Below are 19,158 nucleotides of genomic sequence, written 5' to 3'. Positions count from 1 at the left end.
AGGCTATAGTTTGTTAAGTAGGTCAGGCATCTTATTGTTCGTGCCTCAACGCAGAGAGGCTATACATTATTGATCGTGTCATCGTTCATCCATTCGCTATCACAATAATCGATCTTATTTCTATTGTAGCCTAAAGGATAGGATACAGATGTGACATGATATTGTCTATGAATATGCATTATACGTAGGCCTTGTATATAGACTATATATTATTTTTGACAATTCCTAAATTGTGTTAAACATGTTACAATTTAAAAATAGATAAATGATATAACAACAAATTGATTTATCTTATTTACGCTTTTACGCATATGATTTACTGCCGTATAGACAGACTATCAAGCGTTTGATCGGGTGTTCTTCTTGGTAGAAAAGCGATTCTACAAGTTACGAAAATACTAGGTTTAAGAAGAGCAGTAGAAAGGGCATTGTTCCTCGGAGATCCAGTCGATGGCCATCGCTGAATGAAGAGGGATTTAACACGGTTGTCCACTCTTTATCTGTCAATGTAGTACGCTTGCCTTGTGCTGCGGACACGGCGCCCATAACAACCCATTTAGTTCCCATAATTTCAGTGCTTTTTGTCCCCTCCCCTCTAGACATAGACATAGACAAAAACACACACCTTATAATAATAGGGGCGCGCCTCCGACACAGCCGACGACCAATAACCCGTCTGTCTGGGTTGAGACCAAGGGGATGAGCGCTCGTTTAGGCCCAATCAGAGCTTTTGTGTTGCCTGCCGGTGCCTGGTCGTGAGGAGCTACTGCAGCGCTTCAGGATCGGAAAGAGAACCCTGAGCTTGTGGAACCTGAGGGGTAAAGGCGAGTCAGGTGAGTCCGAGGATATGGATGAGGCCTAGCTAAAATGGAATATCATTTTTGAAATTGCGGCGGCAGGATTTGGATTCTTACGGATGGTAGATTGAACTCTACTTGGGGTAGTAATAATCACATCCAACGTTATGGGGGTGACTCGGGGGTAAATGTGGCGGAAAGACAAACAATACCATAGCATGGTTCGTATATTGATGCAAGTTTATTTGCAAGCCATCAACAACCAACGGTTCAAAGTGACTAATCAAGGTCTGGGATAATTTGATAGGTATTTTTTATACATGTCGCGCATTGTCATAAAGAATGCATGTTAAAGAAACGAACATTTTTAGAGAAACATCAAAGATGCGGGCAATGGCAACATTGTAGTGAATGTCTCAAATCCGTTTCATTGTTTCATCTCGCGTCTCTAGGGGTTAACTCATATTGGCGGAGAATGCGCTGTGTGCGCCCGGCAGGCTACACAAGCAGTGCATGTGCACACGGTGAAATCCTCTAAATATACACACATTTTTCGCTTTAAAACCCATTGTATTAAGATTTCCCGTGTGTACGACCAATGTAGTGGTACTTGTAGACACAAGACCAAGCGGTAGTTTCACAGAGCTGTGTGGAGAGCGCAGAGAGTAGCCAAAGCTAGTGTGCATTGTAGTTGATGGCTGTACAATTAGGGGGAAAAAATCCGAAAATGCATCAGCCATGTATGTAAGTGAGGACGTGCTCTCAACTGGTTCCATATGCACGCAAATGGCTGCCTGACGCTTGACATGTAAGACTTCAAATGTAATTCACGCGAATGCATGTATTGATTGTGACCAACGGGCAGCCACTGATAAACGGCAGTAGATGCCTAGATGACGTTAGGAAAAAAGAAACGCACATTAGTTAATATGTGCTGGCTATTATTCTCGGTGCAGCAGAAAAGTCAATAGTGAGAGATCGCCTAATTTATTTATATAGGTGGTTTGGGTAGAACCAAGGCTACTGAACCGGGACAAGCCGAACTGTCTGATACTCATGCGGAGACTCTCTTGCCAGGCAGCTGTTGGAAGACACTAAATTGCAATATACATTTGTTCCCAATGAGAATAGTCCTAACCCATTTGATTAGCCTATCGATGGTTAACAGATTGCCAAAAGACAGATTGAATTACATTTCAATTATTCTTCTCTTCCCTCATTGAATTACTTTCTAAGAATGAATCTGACCGCGGGAGCTCTAAGTGTCTATATAGGTCTAATTACAGGCTACAGTTTACGGAACAATGTAAGGAAAAGTCTCAGCGGAATTGATGAAGACTGCTGTTAGTTGGAACACAGGTGGGCCCATTCTGAACGAAGGAGGGTCCATTCTGAACGCAGGAGGGCCCATTCCTAAAAGTTTCAAATATACCCTATGTCTGTTCTATTTTGGGGTCTCAACTTCAGAATTACGCAGGGGTATTCAGGCGCAATGTCAAGTTATTTTTGAGTTAAAACTTCAGCCAAGAGGAAGAATTTTTCAATCATAATATGGAAATCAGAGATGCATAACCAACTGTATCTTTACCAACCCAAGATATGCAGGAATGAAGGATAAACACATCTAAACATGTATCCTTCATCGTGGGTCTTGTTGTCTGAAGATTTTATTTGTTTACCTACTTTTCCCTTTGTCTTTATAAGACTACAATACATTTTGGAGATGTATTTCAACCTGTGCTTTGCCACCCACCAGACACAAAATTCTACCATAAAAAAATATAGAAGTACAGTACTTTCTGAGCCCTAGAAAGCCCAGTGCTCAATTCTGTCTACCTTTCTCTCTCCCTTTCTCTATGAATGAAAGTCTGCAGTCTATGAATGGTAGTCCCTGGTGTTGAACACTGTCTAGCAGTATGAATGAACACTTACGGCACTGCTTTGTCAATGATGGAACAGCCATGGCCATGTCCTCCAATGTGTATCACTCTACCATCCATCTGCTCCTTCCCACACTGTATTTGTATGGAGAGACCTATGGCCCTGATCACACTCAACTACGTGGGGTAGAAGAGGAATCCATTACAAATGTCTTATCATTTTTTGGGGTGGCTTTAGCATATTTGTGAATGCTGTCCCTGATATAGAGCATCGATAGTTCATAATCAAGGAGGGTTTACTCAGTTTAGGTAGTATGTGGCACACAATGTTTTTTATTTATTTGCGGTTCTTTAACACAACTGATGTGCTCCAGCAGACTGTAGCTGCCCATGAAGGGATTTCACAGTGTGCACACTTTTAATTTCCATGGTGCCTTATCGCAACTGACTGCCTGGTGTAGCAATGCCCATCAGGCCTCCATCACTCATCCTCCTGCATTTGTGATGCGACGTTGTGCCAAGATTCAACTCTGACAAATTCCCATCGTACAGATTCAGTTCCACAAAGAAAGGTCAAGCTAATGCCTTGATAAACGTTACACTGTTTGGTTTCTGTAGATGTGTATCATGAATGCAGTATTTCAGATCTATCACAAATCATGGCTAAGCCAGTCCCTTGGCTCAATGGAACTTACAGATGCCATTTTTATAATCCGTTAAAACTATCAGCCTCTGCATCTCATTTAAGGATAAGCAACTGCTTCCTCTCCTGGGAACAAATCTGTTCCAAACAAACATGGCTTATAAAAAGATTTTAGGCCTATATCAGACAAGCTGGACAGTTTATGTAGGCTTTATCATTTTTGGAGGGAAAGATCACAACAGAACTCAATGTATGTGGCCTTGGCTCTGCTTCAGGATCATTGACCTTGGTCAAAAGAAAAAAGTTTAGAAAATAGACAGGCTTCCCTTTAAACACCCCCTTTGTTCAAACACAACAAAGTGACAGGTTCTAAATAAGCGACCAGTGCACCTGCGGTTGGGTAACAATAGACCAGGTGCCCTCCACTGATGTACTTCGGATGCAGCCACAACGACCCCTGATGAAAGGAGCATGTTGTGGTGGAGTCCCTCGAATGTTGACTATCCTAATATTGATTTCATGACCTTTTATAGGAAAGGTATTTTTCTCACGTGGTGTGGGGAAAAGTACAATGTTGATTGCACTCACCCATTGATTCAGACACTCAGTGCTTGTTTCAAGAGACCCTCGCTTTTGGTGTGTGTGTGTGATGACCCTACCACTGAGTTGGCATGTCCAGATTGACTCAATGGCCCTGGGTTTGGCAGGAGACTGGAACTCTCACAGATAACGCCTGTGTGCCTTGACACCAGCTATTCTCCAGCTGTTGGTTCCTGTACCACTGCACATTGACTTGGTACCAGTACCCCATTGTATATAACCTCGTTAGTTATTTTATTTTTCTTATTTTTTGTGTATTTAATTAATACATTTTTCCGGAACTATTTTCTTACTTTAAAAACCAATCTGCATTGTTGGTTAAGGGCTTGTAAGTAAGCATTTCACGTTAAGGTCTTACCTGTTGTATTCAGCGCAGGTGACAAATAGAATGTGATTTGATTCTATATAAAAGCAGAGTCATGACAACACCATTACCTCAGACTTTCCTACGACAGTGTACAGGAAGCTCCCCTGCAAAATATCAACAGAGATTGTGCCACCTATTGGTCTGGAGAAGCTATGGTCCAGCGGCTTTCCCACTTAAGTTTTTAACAGAGATGATTTTATGAAGGGGTAGGGTGAAGGCGGTAGCCTTCATTTTTTAATTAAAGGATGTGAAATTTGCAGTTGAGTCAGTCAGCTTTGGTACAACTAGCTTTGCTATGTTATTGTCCAGCATTCAAGTAGGCCTATGTTATTTTTAAGCTCAAACACATTTGCAGTGCAAGAGGATTGTCATATCCAGCACACAGCCTGTGATATCTTCTGAAAGCTGCTGTGTCCAATGAAATGCCTTCCTTGTGTTTTCAGTCGTGGAAGTGGGATCCTTAGAGGGACCCCATTTTAAAATCTATGCTTATTTAGAGGTCCATACTTACTTGAAATTAAGATATAAACGCTCTTTGTTTGAGGGGAGAGAAATCTGTATAATTACATCTTAATCAGGAAAATGAAGTTGATTTAAAAATCCGCCCAAGTGAAAATCCTTTGAGGGGGAGAAGCCTTGTCGTCAGTAGCTTATTGATTGATATGTGCGATGTTAATGAATGTATGTGAAGTGTAGCGATAAACAAGGAATCCATCTCGCATAGCAACGTGTGTAAAACGAAAGGAGAGTGCAGAAAAATGTCCTCACAGGCTTCTCATTTCTTTCTGACATGTCCAGTAACAATGTTTTTCAAACAATATTGCAGTTGATTCACAATACGATTGTGCACATTGCAGCCTGTACGGTAAACTTAGTATTGAGAAGATCACTGTAATGCCGTGTTGGTTTTAGCCATTTTCTCGCTGTCCACAGGTCATGAAAGGTCAGCACAGCCAGTGATGTCCCCTTATTTGCATATATAGTTTATGGTTCAACCTTTAACCTATGCTGTCCCTTGAAATAATTAGAATTGAAACCAGTCCCGGTTCAAGTTGGTGAGTATCAATGAAAAATACTTAAGTTTTAGTGAGAGCCAGGGCATTCCCAAAGAGGAGTTCCGAGGCATGCATTGGGGGATACCCTTGCTTGTAATGTGGTTTCTTTTCAGTGTAAGTCCTGAACCAAAAATGTGTAGGTTATATGAAATCCCCAACAGCTGCAGGCTATACATACTCACACATAGCCATTGGTTTACCGAAAACCATTGTTTGAATCTGGAAGTGAGATGGGAAAGTAATTGGCTAGACTTTCCCACAGATATTACACAGGTATTGCATTGGCCTATTTGTTGTCAGTCAAAGAAAAAGGTACCTTTTACTACTCACCTTGGAATGCCCCTTTTAACGGGGCCTTAGCCAGCAAACCCAGAAGAAGAGTATCAATTTAATTCAATAGCAGCATGGGATGTAATTGGTTTGCGAATGGGTCTCAAGAATGCTTGGTTTTGCATGTTAAGTGTGTATGTTTGGCGTCACGGCCTTGTTAACACCTGAATGGGGGTGGCTTTGTTGTTCAGTGGGCTTCACGCGAGGCTGATTAAACCCTGTGCAGAAACAATCAGCCCAGATGAATGGCTCCCTGCGACGCTTAATTAGCGGGCCTCCCCAACGTTTTTGCTCGATAAGCAAAACGCAGCTGTGGAACTCATGTGGAACACGTGGTCGCCAAGCATCACCGGGTCCCAGATGACTCATACCCTTCCAGACAACTGCATACCACCCTGCATCTCACTGCTGGCTTGCCTCAAAATTAAGCAGGATTGGTCCTGGCCAGTCCCTGAATGGGAGACCAGATGCTGCTGGAAGTGGTGTTGGAGGGCCAGTAGGAGGCACTCTTTCCTCTGGTCCCAAAAAATGATCTCCCAATGCCCCAGGGAACTGATTGGGGACATTACCCTGTGTAGGGTGCGGTCTTTCGGATGGGACATGAAATGGGTGTCCTGACTCTCTGTGGTCACTAAAGATCCCATGGCACTTCTCGTAAGAGTAGGGGTGTTAACCCCGGCGTTCTGGCTAAATTCATATCACCGTGGTCACCTAATCATCCCCAGCTTCCAATTGGCTCATTCATCCCCCCTCCTCTCCCCATGTAACTATTCCCCAGGTTGTTGCTGTAAATAAGAATGTTTTCTTAGTCAACTTATCTGGTAAAATAAGGGATAAATAAAATAAACTGTGCCTACCCGAACCTTGCTGTGCTGGAATATATATTTTGTTTTCACATTGTCTTTTCCAGCACAGTTCCAGCAAAGATGGTGTATGTGTAACCCGTTCAGTACAGTTCAGCTCAAATGTGTGAACAGGGTAGCCTATAATTGGTTTGATCAGACAGTGAGACCTTTTTGAATGACTCCTTTCATAGGAACATTTTAAGTCCACGGGGGTCCTAATGCCACTGTGTTCTCTTGTGTTGAACCTCTGCCATTGTGTCAGTGACCATAAAGGTTAAATGCGTATGGCACCATGGTGGCTAATTGGCACCGTTGTTCTGGATGAGTAGTTTCGCCTCCCAGTAGGCTTTCACATTATCCCCATTTCTGGGTGTTCCCGTGTTTGATTAATTGTGTTTTTTGTTTGTTAAGAGCTTAAAATGAAAATTAATTCACTGCAAAGGTAGGCTGGGAGGTGTGCATGAAGGGGATGAGTTGGGAAAATGGAAGGCTGATGGACTGAAGGAGAAGTGGTGTCTATGCATGGTCTGGTTATCATTTGCATGACACTCAAATTAAGATGGATTGACAGTGGGAAGAACATGGAGGGATAACAACAAGGTTACATGGAAATTCTACTTTTTACATGACCATGTATAAAATACTGCTGTATAGACTTGTAGCATCACCATGTAGATGAGGGGAAGAGACAATTATGCAACAGTACCCCCTCAGACTTGGGTTGATGAAGAGAGGGGGTGATGTGTAGGTAGGTTTTGTATGCAGGAATTACTATATTGGACTCAGATTCTGAAGTGGCACTATATATTGACATAAGTAACTCTTCCCACCTGTCAATGAGAAGGTGTTTCCCTTCTTTTATCACTTCCCAGATCCGGCAGGGAGTAGAATCTCACATTTTCTTGCGGTAGATTGTGTGGCTGGTGTGCTACACTACTGTAACTCTCCTTTTGTTGCACTGTGTACGTTTAACATATTAAGAAAACATAATAATAATTTGAAAATTACTTAGACGTAGTTACGTCCTACAAAATCATTTCAATTTTATCGTGTGCCACGTCTTGTTAAATGAAGTGAATTTAATTGTCACTTTCCACAATGTTTTTTTGTCCACCAAAATATACCTTTCACACAAATCATACCACTTTGACGCTGTGACCTTTTGTGGAACGTGTATCCTGCCACGGCTTTGGCCTTTTCCCGCTCTTTTGACCTTTTTTCCCCAATGTTGAACTTTTCCCAATGTTGACAGTCAGGACGTGTCCTGGCTGTCATGTGTATCAATCCCTGTCATCCAAACACTGTCCCCTTCACTGATTTTTAGGGATGTCTGTGCTCTTATGAGTCAGCCAGAAAAGTAAAGTAGTTGTAACAGAATTGTTAACAGTGAACACCAGTCCAGTACACTTATACTGTAGTTTTCATTTCTTTGCTCTCTGTGTCCTAGTGTAAAGAGAACTAAGGCCAGTGGTGAAGGAGAATCTGTCAATAACTGTGCTGTTGTCTATGGCGTCCATCTCAGACTCTCCTTCAGGACAGCGTTTCTCAACGTACAGTGCATTCATAAAGTATTCAGACCCCTTTACTTTTTCCAGTTTTTTATGTTAGACATATTTCTAAAATGGATTAAATTAAACAAAATCCTCATCAATGTACACACAATACCCCATAATGACAAAGCGATTTTTGCAAATTTATTAAAAACAGAAATACCTTATTTACATGAATATTCAGACCCTTTGCTATGAGACTTGATATTGAGCTCAGGTGCATCCTGTTTGTTTGGAGTCCACCTGTGGTAAATTAAATTGATTGGAAATGATTTGGAAAGGCACACACCTGTCTAATTTAAGGTCCCACAGTTGACAGTGCATGTCGGAGCAAAAACCAAGCCGTGTGGTCGAAGGAATTGTCCGTAGAGCTCCAAGACAGCATTGTGTCGAGGCATAGATCTGGGGAAGGGTACCAAAAAATTTCTGCAGCATTGAAGGTCCCCAAGAACACAGTGGCCTTCATCATTCTTAAATGGAAGAAGATTGGAACCACCAAGATCCTTCCTAGTGCTGGATGCCCGGCAAAACTAAGCAATCGGGGGAGAAGGGCCTTGGTCAGGGAGGTGACCAAGAACCTGATGGTCACTCTGACAGAGCTCTAGCGTTCCTCTGTGGAGATGGTTGTCCTTCTGGAAGGTTCTCCCATCTCTGCACCACTACACCAGCAATAACATCTGCTAAACGCATCTATGTGACCAATAAAATTTGATTTGAGTGGCCAGACAGAAGTCACTTCTCAGTAAAAGGCACATGACAGGCCACTTGGAGTTTCCTAAAGGCAACTAAAGGACTGTCAGACCATGAGAAACAAGATTATCTGGTCTGATGAAACCAAGATTAAAGTCTCTTTGGCCTGAATGCCAAGCATCACGTCTGTAGTAAACCTGGCACCATCCCTACGGTGAAGCATGGTGGTGGCAGCAGCAGCATGCTGTGGGGATGTTTTTCAGCGGCAGGGACTGGGAGACTAGTCAGGATCGAGGCAAAGATGAACAGAGCAAAGTACAGAGAGATCCTTGATGAAAACCTGTGTTGGAAGATTCACCTTCCAACAGGACAACGACACTAAGCACACAGCCAAGACAACTCAGGAGTGGCTTCGGGACAAGTCTCAATGTTCTTGAGTGGCCCAGCCAGAGCTCGGACTTGAACCTGATCGAGCATCTCTGGAGAGACTGAAAATAGCTTTGCAGCGACACTCCCCATTCAATCTGACAGAGCTTGAGAGGATCTGCAGAGAAGAATGGGAGAAACTCCCCAAATACAGATGTACCAAGCTTGTAGCGTCATACTCACGAAGACTCCAGGCGGTAATCGCTGTCAAAGGTGCTTCAGCAAAGTACTGAGTAAAGGGTCTGAATACTTATATAAATGTGGTATTTCAGTTTTTTTTATTCTTTATAAACTAGCTTTGTCACTATGGGGTGTTTTGTGTAGATTGATGAGGGGGGGGGAACTATTGAATCAATTTTAGAATAAGGCTATAACTTAACAAAATATGGAAGGCAAGGAGTCTGAATACTTTCAGAATGCACTATATGTGTTTGATTCCAGCACTAGCCCACCTGATTCAACTAGTCAATTCAGCCGTTGATTCATTGAATCAGCACACCTGATGAGTGGTGGAATGGAACAAATATGTGCAATGGTTGGGGGTCCCTGAGGACCAGGTCTGGAAACACTGTCTTCATGTGACTATATGTCCTTTACCTGTGCTACTCACTAATGCTAACGATAATACAGGGCTATGTCCTCGTTGTCTTTAACCACAGCCCTCTCCCTCTCTCATATAAGCATGTTTATGCACTGGAACAGATTGCTATTCTGCCCCTTGAGATATTTCCTCATCATTGTCCTTTATGGCAGCATCAGCCGACCATGATGAGAACTACAGTTTGCCTTCTGCGATAGGGCACCTTTGTGTGGTGGTGGCCAGACCTCAAATCTATTTTGTTTGTACAGTTAGGGGCGTCAGCCCACAGAAGGCATCGGAAACGAGCAAGATGTTTTCAGACGCTCCGTCTTTGTAGCTCCCTTCTCTCTTCCTGTAACCTATTTTCACCTGGCCCTGTGTAGTGGGATCTTGTGTTGTCCTTTTGTGTATGTGTGTGAGTGGATACCAGTGACGGCTCAGAGGAGGAAGGGGAGGAACATCCTCCTCAGTGAATTTAATACACATTTTAAATGGTAAAACATTTAAAGTTATCATTTTTAGATAACTATACTAAATATAATTACTTGACACCAAATAATTGATTAAAACACATTATTTTGCAATGAAGGTCTACAGTAGCCTCAACAGCACTCTGTAGGGAAGCACCATGGAGTAGCCGGAGGACAGCAAGCGTCCCTCTAAGTACATTGACTTCAATACAAAACATAGGAGGCTTATTGTTCTCATCCCCTTCCATAGTAATTATGACTACTTCCAGAGGATGTCCTCCAGCCTATTAGAGCTCTTGCAGCATGAACTGACATGTTGTCCACCCAATCAAAGGATCAGAGAATGAATCTAGTACTGAAAGCGTAAGATACAGCTAGCTAGCACTGCAGTGTATAAATTGTGGTGAGGTAGTTGACTCAGAGAGTAAGACAATAGGTGAACAGTTTTGAACAAATGATTTTCTTCCAAAATAAAGGAGAAGCTAGAGATGATTATTATTTTTTATTTTTTTACACTTTTACTTACTTAGCTAGCAAATGCAGCTAGCTAGTTTAGCCCACTGATACACCCTATTCAAACAGAGGGATGCTATGTTAGCTAGCTCGCTATGACTTTCCAACACAACACTGGAACTCTTCCAAGTCAAGGTAAGCTTTTGGTATTACTAAATTATTGCCACCGGTGTAACTGCTTACTGTACACTAACTTTACTGCAGGATTGTAGAGGGTTTACTAATGCGTTAGTTCTATTACGTTACTTTAGCTAATATGGTGGAAACGATGTAGGCTGTGTGTAGCGGTTTGGCTTGGAAAGGTTTTTTCGTCTGGTCACATACAGCTGATGTGTTGTGCATTGAAGTCCTCAAGCGAAGGGAAAATTTGAGAGGAGGAGAGATGTGAGACGGAATACAACGTGGCTACTATGAAAGTGAACTGTGTGATCAGGGGTGTATTCTTTCTGCCAATTCTGTTGAAAAACGTTTCTTAAATGGAAGCCAACAACACAAAACGGGGATAAATATACCTGAATTTGTCCAATAGAAACTCTCGTTTGCAACTAATGATTACACCCTATATCGGCTAGATGCAGGCAAGAGAGTGCAAGGCATTATTGAATGTCACTGTCTGTCCAGTTCCCTACTCGGGGTGCGTGGCCCGTCACCGACGCTCTTTTAATGTGAGCGGTTTAGAGACGCAATCTCAGGGCTACCGATCCCTTCTTTGAGCAGTCCCAGACATCCCAATTTTTCAAACATGTTTGATTTTATCGGAACAAAATCTGCAATGCTCTTTAAGTGTGAGATGTGCAACAACAAGTTTTGAGAATGGCGATCAGCAAAAGCCAATGAGAGCTCGTCATAGAAGCTGTGAGAGGTTGTTTCGCGTCACCCAGAATGTGTAGACTCTCGAGCAGGAGCCATGACTACTAGTATGTGTTTATACTTGCCTTTAACCAAAGCGTCTAATCAATCTAATCACTTTTTTTTTTCACAAGACGGCATGGTGGTATGGAGAATCCTCATGACCAAGTGAAGAATCTTGTAGTGTGCGACACCCCATCTGTGCCAGATCGTTGAGCGTGCACACCACTACATTGGCAAGACAAAAACATACAGGAAATACGGTCACTTAATGTGAGAGGCTCGGCGACGTTAAGATTTTGAAAGTTGTGTAGTGTGCACCCGGCATAAGATTATCAGTTATGTGATTCAAGGGGTTAGGGCTCACAGGGTTTAATGTAGAAAACCTGCCTGTGTGTATGTTTGGTTAAGATGTGTTTCTTGTGCCTTTTTGTGTGCGTCTATAGGCATGTGTTGATGTCTTAACTGAAGACATCGATACCCTCACTGCCCCATTTTACAAATCTCACTGCTACCTCCGTCTATCCAGATGGCCTATGTTCCAGCATTTTTTCCTATTGATTTTTTTTGTTTAAACAACGTATGCCCCACCCTGTGGTCTGAAGTTCCGCAATGATCCCTTTTTGTCAAGATGCCAGGTTTAGAATCAGCATCTTGCGAGAAGTAGCTTTTCCTCTTTCTGCCCTGAAAGCACAGGGGCTTCATTGCCCCCACTCCCCTCCCCCCCTCTCCCTCCCAACCTCACTCTCACTCTTTCTCTCTCCCTGTCTTCATGTGACGTCCTGACCACTAACGGCTACATATTAAGAGATAATTCCATACCCTGAGGTTACAAACCGGCTTAGACTGGCTCTCTCGCATTTTGACTGCGCTGAGTACTCTGGGTAATAAAAAAAAAAAGTGAACAGAATTGTAACTCTGCATTTTAAAGGAACAGGACATTAATTTATGCAAACAGTGATAAAGTTTCGGTGTTGTGTCTGAGAAACACACCGCCACATCCACAAATACATATGGTGGATTTAGTAGGCTACAGAGGTTCAACGCAGTTTGGTAATCGTGGGGGTAACCACACATTCTCAATGAACGAAACTCTATTCATGAGAGTAGACTTGTTTTCATGCTGAACCAGTGATTTGGGATGGGTTCTGACTCAATGCCCTTTGTTCTACCCTTGCTTCTCCAATTCCTCCGTGAAGAGGCAGAGTACCTCGAATAGCAGTGTCACTAGTCAATGTTATGCAGTTACATTACTGAATTTAAATCATTTTATAACATTTGACATGCGTTTTTCTGGATTTTTTTGGTTATTGTTCTGTCTCTCACTGTTCAAATAAACCTACCAATAAAATTATAGACTGATAATTTCTTTGTCAGTGGGAAAACGTACAAAATCAGCAGGGGATCAAATACTTTTTTCCCTCACTGTATCAACCACAAAGACCCAGGAAAGTTTTCCAATTTATTTTATTTATTTTTATTCAACCTTTTTATTTAACTAGGCAAGTCAGTTAAGAACAAATTCTTATTTACAATGACGGCCTACCACAAGGCCTCCTGCTGGGACGGTGGCTGGGATTAAAAATACCAAAAATAATAAAATATGAATATAGGACAAAACACACATCACGACAAGAGACAAAAGAACACTACATAAAGAGAGACCTAAGACAACAGCACAGCATGACAACAACATGGTAGCAACACAACATGGTACAAACATGATTGTGCTGTTGCCTGTGCCCAAAGGGCAAGGTTGAGACAACAATACATCACGCAAAGCATCCACAACTGTCAGTAAGAGTGTCCATGATTGAGTCTTTGAATGAAGAGATTGAGGTAAAACTGTCCGGTTTGAGTGTTTGTTACGGCTCGTTCCAGTCACTAGCTGCAGCGAACTGAAAAGAGGAGCGACCCAGGGATGTGTGCTTTGGGGACCTTTAACAGAATGTGACTGTTGTATATGGAGGATGAGGGCCACAGTAGATATCTCAGATAGGGGGGAGTGAGGCCTAAGAGGGTTTTATAAATAAGCACCAACCAGTGGGTCTTGCGACGGGTATACAGAGATGACCAGTTTACAGAAAAGTATAGAGTGCAGTGATGTGTCCTATAAGGAGCATTGGTGGCAAATCTGATGGCCGAATGGTAAAGAACATCTAGCTGCTCGAGAGCACCCTTACCTGCCGATCTATAAATGATGTCTCCGTAATCTAGCATGGGTAGGATGGCCATCTGAATCAGGGTTAGTTTGGCAGCTGGGGTGAAAGAGGAGCGGTTACGATAAAGGAAACCAAGTCTAGATTTAACTTTAGCCTGCAGCTTTGATATGTGCTGTGAGAAGGACAATGTACCGTCTAGCCATACTCCCAAGTGCTTGTATGAGGTGACTACCTCAAGCTCTAAACCCTCAGGAGGTAGTAATCACACCTGTGGGGAGAGGGACATTCGTCTTACCAAACCACATGACCTTTGTTTTGGAGGTGTTCAGAACAAGGTTAAGGGTAGAGAAAGCTTGTTGGACACTAAGAAGCTTTGTTGTAGAGCATTTAAAACAAATTCCGGGGAGGGGCCAACTGACTATAAGACTGTATCATCTGCATACATCCACACTCCAAGATGGCATAGCAGTCAGACGTCCTTTGTCCTCGTCTTGTGTGTGTGTGTGCTTCTCAAAAAAATAAAGGGAACACTTAAACAACACATCCTAGATCTGAATGAAAGAAATAATCTTATGAAATACTTTTTTTCTTTACATAGTTGAATGTGCTGACAACAAAATCACACAAATAATCAATGGAAATCCAATTTATCAACCCATGGAGGTCTGGATTTGGAGTCACACTCAAAATTAAAGTGGAAAACCACACTACAGGCTGATCCAACTTTGATGTAATGTCCTTAAAACAAGTCAAAATGAGGCTCAGTAGTGTGTGTGTGGCCTCCACGTGCCTGTATGACCTCCCTACAACGCCTGGGCATGCTCCTGATGAGGTGGCGGATGGTCTCCTGAGGGATCTCCTCCCAGACCTGGACTAAAGCATCCGCCAACTCCTGGACAGTCTGTGGTACAACGTGGCGTTGGTGGATGGAGTGAGACATGATGTCCCAGATGTGCTCAATTGGATTCAGGTCTGGGGAACGGGCGGGCCAGTCCATAGCATCAATGCCTTCCTCTTGCAGGAACTGCTGACACACTCCAGCCACATGAGGTCTAGCATTGTCTTGCATTAGGAGGAACCCAGGGCCAACCGCACCAGCATATGGTCTCACAAGGGGTCTGAGGATCTCATCTCGGTACCTAATGGCAGTCAGGCTACCTCTGGCGAGCACATGGAGGGCTGTGCGGCCCCCCAAAGAAATGCCACCTCACACCACGACTGACCCACCACCAAACCGGTCATGCTGGAGGATGTTGCAGGCAGCAGAACGTTCTCCACGGCGTCTCCAGACTCTGTCACGTCTGTCACGTGCTCAGTGTGAACCTGCTTTCATCTGTGAAGAGCACAGGGCGCCAGTGGCGAATTTGCCAATCTTGGTGTTCTCTGGCAAATGCCAAACGTCCTGCACGGTGTTGGGCTGTAAGCACAACCCCCACCTGACCGTTTGAGCAGACACATGCACATTTGTGGCCTGCTGGAGGTCATTTTGCAGGGCTCTGGCAGTGCTCCTCCTGCTCCTCCTTGCACAAAGGCGGAGGTAGCGGTCCTGCTGCTGGGTTGTTGCCCTCCTACGGCCTCCTCCACGTCTCCTGATGTACTGGCCTGTCTCCTGTTAGCTCCTCCTTGCACAAAGGCGGAGGTAGCGGTCCTGCTGCTGGGTTGTTGCCCTCCTACGGCCTCCTCCACGTCTCCTGATGTACTGGCCTGTCACCTGTTAGCGCCTCCATGCTCTGGACACTACGCTGACAGACACAGCAAACCTTCTTGCCACAGCTCGCATTGATGTGCAATCCTGGATGAGCTGCACTACCTGAGCCACTTGTGTGGGTTGTAGACTCCGTCTCATGCTACCACTAGAGTGAAAGCACCGCCAGCATTCAAAAGTGACCAAAACATCAGCCAGGAAGCATAGGAACTGAGAAGTGGTCTCCACCTGCAGAACCACTCCTTTATTGGGGGTGTCTTGCTAATTGCCTATTCCATTTGCACAACAGCATGTGAAATTTATCGTCAATCAGTGTTGCTTCCTAAGTGGACAGTTTGATTTCACAGAAGTGTGATTGACTTGGAGTTACATTGTGTTTTTATATATATATATATATATATATATATATATATATATATATATTCTTCGCATATCTTTTTAGATATTTTTTTCTAAAAACTCAACTTCAAAACTCTCTCCTGCAACCTGCCTCACCAATAAAAAAAATGTATTATTTACCTCAAATCTGAAATCCACAACAGAAGCTAGCCAGAAGCTAGCCAGAAGCTAGCCAGAAGCTAGCCAATGTTAGAACTCAGCTAACCAAGGTTGGCAGTCATCAGCTATCCTTTAGCTCGAAAAGCTATCGGCAGTTTTGTACAACGCGACTCAGACCAGAGCATACCGGACCTATTTTCTCTCCATATCCCCGGATTTCTACCGCAAGCTCTGGACAATTACACCTGGATCTTGCAGCTAGCTAGTTGCTATCCGACTGACTATTGGCTAACGTTGGTCCCGGAGATAACATCAATTATTCCGGAGCTAGCCAGCTGAAGAGTTCCATCAGCCACTTCTGGGTTACAATCACCTATCCGGACCCGTTTTACTGCCGATGCGGAGCCCCATCGGGCCTTCACGACTGGACTACCGACGTTATCTGCCTAAGGGAGTTATCCAACTGGCCCCTCCGTCGCGACGTAACCTGAACGCCCATCTGCGGCCAGCTAATGTTAGCTGTCTTATCGGCTGCTATCTGAATAGGTCTATCTGGCAATTTTCTTGGGCCACTATAACTATACAGTGGGGGGGGGGGAAGTATTTGATCCCTGCTGATTTTGTACGTTTGCCCACTTACAAAGAAATGATCAGTTTATAATTTTAATGGTAGGTTTATTTGAACAGTGAGAGACAGAATAACAACAAAAATCCAGAAAACGCATGTCAAAAATGTTATAAAATTATTTGCATTTTAATGAGGGCAGTAAGTATTTGACCCCTCTGCAAAACATTACTTAGTACTTGGTGGCAAAACCCTTGTTGGCAATCACAGAGGTCAGACGTTTCTTGTAGTTGGCCACCAGGTTTGCACGCATCTCAGGAGGGATTTTGTCCCACTCCTCTTTGCAGATCTTCTCCAAGTCATTAAGGTTGAGGCTGACGTATGGCAACTCGAACCTTCAGCTCCCTCCACAGATTTTCTATGGGATTAAGGTCTGGAGACTGGCTAGGCCACTCCAGGACCTTAATGTGCTTCTTCTTGAGCCACTCCTTTGTTGCCTTGGCTGTGTGTTTTGGGTCATTGTCATGCTGGAATACCCATCCACGACCCATTTTCAATGCCCTGGCTGAGGGAAGGAGGTTCTCACTCAAGATTTGACGGTACATGGCCCCGTCCATTGTCCCTTTGATGCGGTGAGGTTGTCCTGTCCCCTTAGCAGAAAAACACCCCCAAAGCATAATGTTTCCACCTCCATGATTGACGGTGGAGATGGTGTTCTTGGGGTTATGAGCAGCATTCCTCCTCCTCCTCCAAACACGGTGAGTTGAGTTGATGCCAAAGAGCTCCATTTTGGTCTCATCTGACCACAACACTTTCACCAGTTGTCCTCTGAATCATTCAGAGATTCATCATTGGCAAACTTCAGATGGGCATGTATATGTATTCTTGAGCAGGGGGACCTAGGCGGGCGCTGCAGGATTTCAGTCCTTCACGGCGTAGTGTGTTACCAATTGTTTTCTTGGTGACTATGGTCCCAGCTGCCTTGAGATCATTGACAAGATCCTCCCGTGTAGTTCTGGGCTGATTCCTCACCGTTCTCATGGTCATTGCAACCCCACGAGGTGAGATCTTGCATGGAGCCCCAGGCCGAGGGATATTGACAGTTCTTTTGTGTTTATTCCATTTGCGAATTATCGCACCAACTGTTGTCACCTTCTCACTAAGCTACTTGTCGATGGTCTTGTAGCCAATTCCAGCCTTGTGTAGGTCTACAATCTTGTCCCTGAGATCCTTGGAGAGCTCTTTGGTCTTGGCCATGGTGGAGATTTGTAATCTGATTGATTGATTGCTTCTGTGGACAGGTGTCTTTTTTACAGGTAACAAGCTGCGGTTAGGAGCACTCCCTTTTAATAGTGTGCTCCTAATCTCAGCTCGTTACCTGTATAAAAGACACCTTGGAGCCAGAAATCTTTCTGACTGAGAGGGGGTCAAATAGTTATTTCCCTCATTTAAAATGCAAATCAATTCATAACATTTTTGACATGCGCTTTTCTGGATTTTTTTGTTATTCTGTCTCTCACTGTTCAAATAAACCTACCATTAAAATTATAGACTGATCCTTTCTTTATCAGTGGGCAAACGTACAAAATCAGCAGGGGATCAAATACTTTTTTCCCCCACTGTAACTATTTTGCCAATTGGATTGGTTCCCTCTACCACACGGAACCCCACTAATTTACCGGCGGAAACGCACGAGGTGGCTAAAAACAGACCATCTTCTGCCAACTTGCTACCCATGGCCCGGCTAGCTGTCTGAATCGCCGTGACCGCAACCGACCTCACTACTCGCTGGACCCTTCTGATCACTTGGCTAAGCATGCCTCTCCTTAATGTCAATATGCCTTGTCCATTGCTGTTCTGGTTAGTGTTTTTGGGCTTATTTCACTGTAGTGCTTCTAGCCCTGCTCATTATACCTTATCCAACCTCGCAGTTCCACCACCCACACATGCGATGACATCACCTGGTTTCAATGATGTTTCTAGAGACAATATCTCTCTCATCATCACTCAATGCCTAGGTTTACCTCCACTGCATTCACATCCTACCATACCTTTGTCTGTACATTATACCTTGAAGCTATTTTATCGCCCCCAGAAACCTGCTCCTTTTACTCTCTGTTCCGGACGTCCTAGACGACCAATTCTCATAGCTTTTAGCCGTACCCTACTCCTCCTCTGTTCCTCTGACGATGTAGAGGTGAATCCAGGCCCTGCAGTGCCTAGCTCCACTCCTATTCCCCAGGCGCTCTCTTTTGATGACTTCTGTAACCGTAATAGCCTTGGTTTCATGCATGTTAACATTAAAAGCCTCCTCCCTAAGTTTGTTTTATTCACTGCTTTAGCACATTCTGCCAACCCGGATGTCCTAGCCGTGTTTGAATCCTGGCTTAGGAAGACCACCAAAAAACTCTGAAATCTCCATCCCTAACTACAACATTTTCAGACAAGATAGAACGGCTAAAGGGGGCGGTGTTGCAATCTACTGCAGAGATAGCCTGCAGAGTTCTGTCCTACTATCCAGGTCTGTACCCAAACAATTTGAACTTCTACTTTTAGAAATCCACCTCTCAAAAAGCAAGTCTCTCACCGTTGCCGCCTGCTATAGACCACCCTCTGCCCCCAGATGTGCTCTG

The 19,158-nt window shown here is 43.8% G+C and overlaps 1 protein-coding gene across 4 annotated transcripts in view; it reads left to right on the top strand.

Moving 5' to 3' along the window:
- The first annotated feature begins 470 nt into the window (after positions 1-470).
- The window catches only part of LOC106570198 (transcriptional repressor p66-beta), a 49,640-nt gene continuing 30,952 nt past the window's right edge, over positions 471-19,158 (top strand). The window contains exon 1 of one of the 4 annotated variants that reach the window (XM_014142270.2): positions 471-833. The gene's annotated coding sequence lies outside the window, so the exon portion shown is untranslated. The remainder of the gene's footprint in view (positions 834-19,158) is intronic. The other 3 variants (XM_014142272.2, XM_014142273.2, XM_014142275.2) reach the window with 3 other exon arrangements.

Source organism: Salmo salar, chromosome ssa14 (assembly GCF_905237065.1).
Source record: "Salmo salar chromosome ssa14, Ssal_v3.1, whole genome shotgun sequence".
Taxonomy (NCBI): domain Eukaryota; kingdom Metazoa; phylum Chordata; class Actinopteri; order Salmoniformes; family Salmonidae; genus Salmo; species Salmo salar.
Note: the sequence above shows the minus strand (reverse complement) of the source record. Positions and strands in the feature narration are given on the sequence as shown.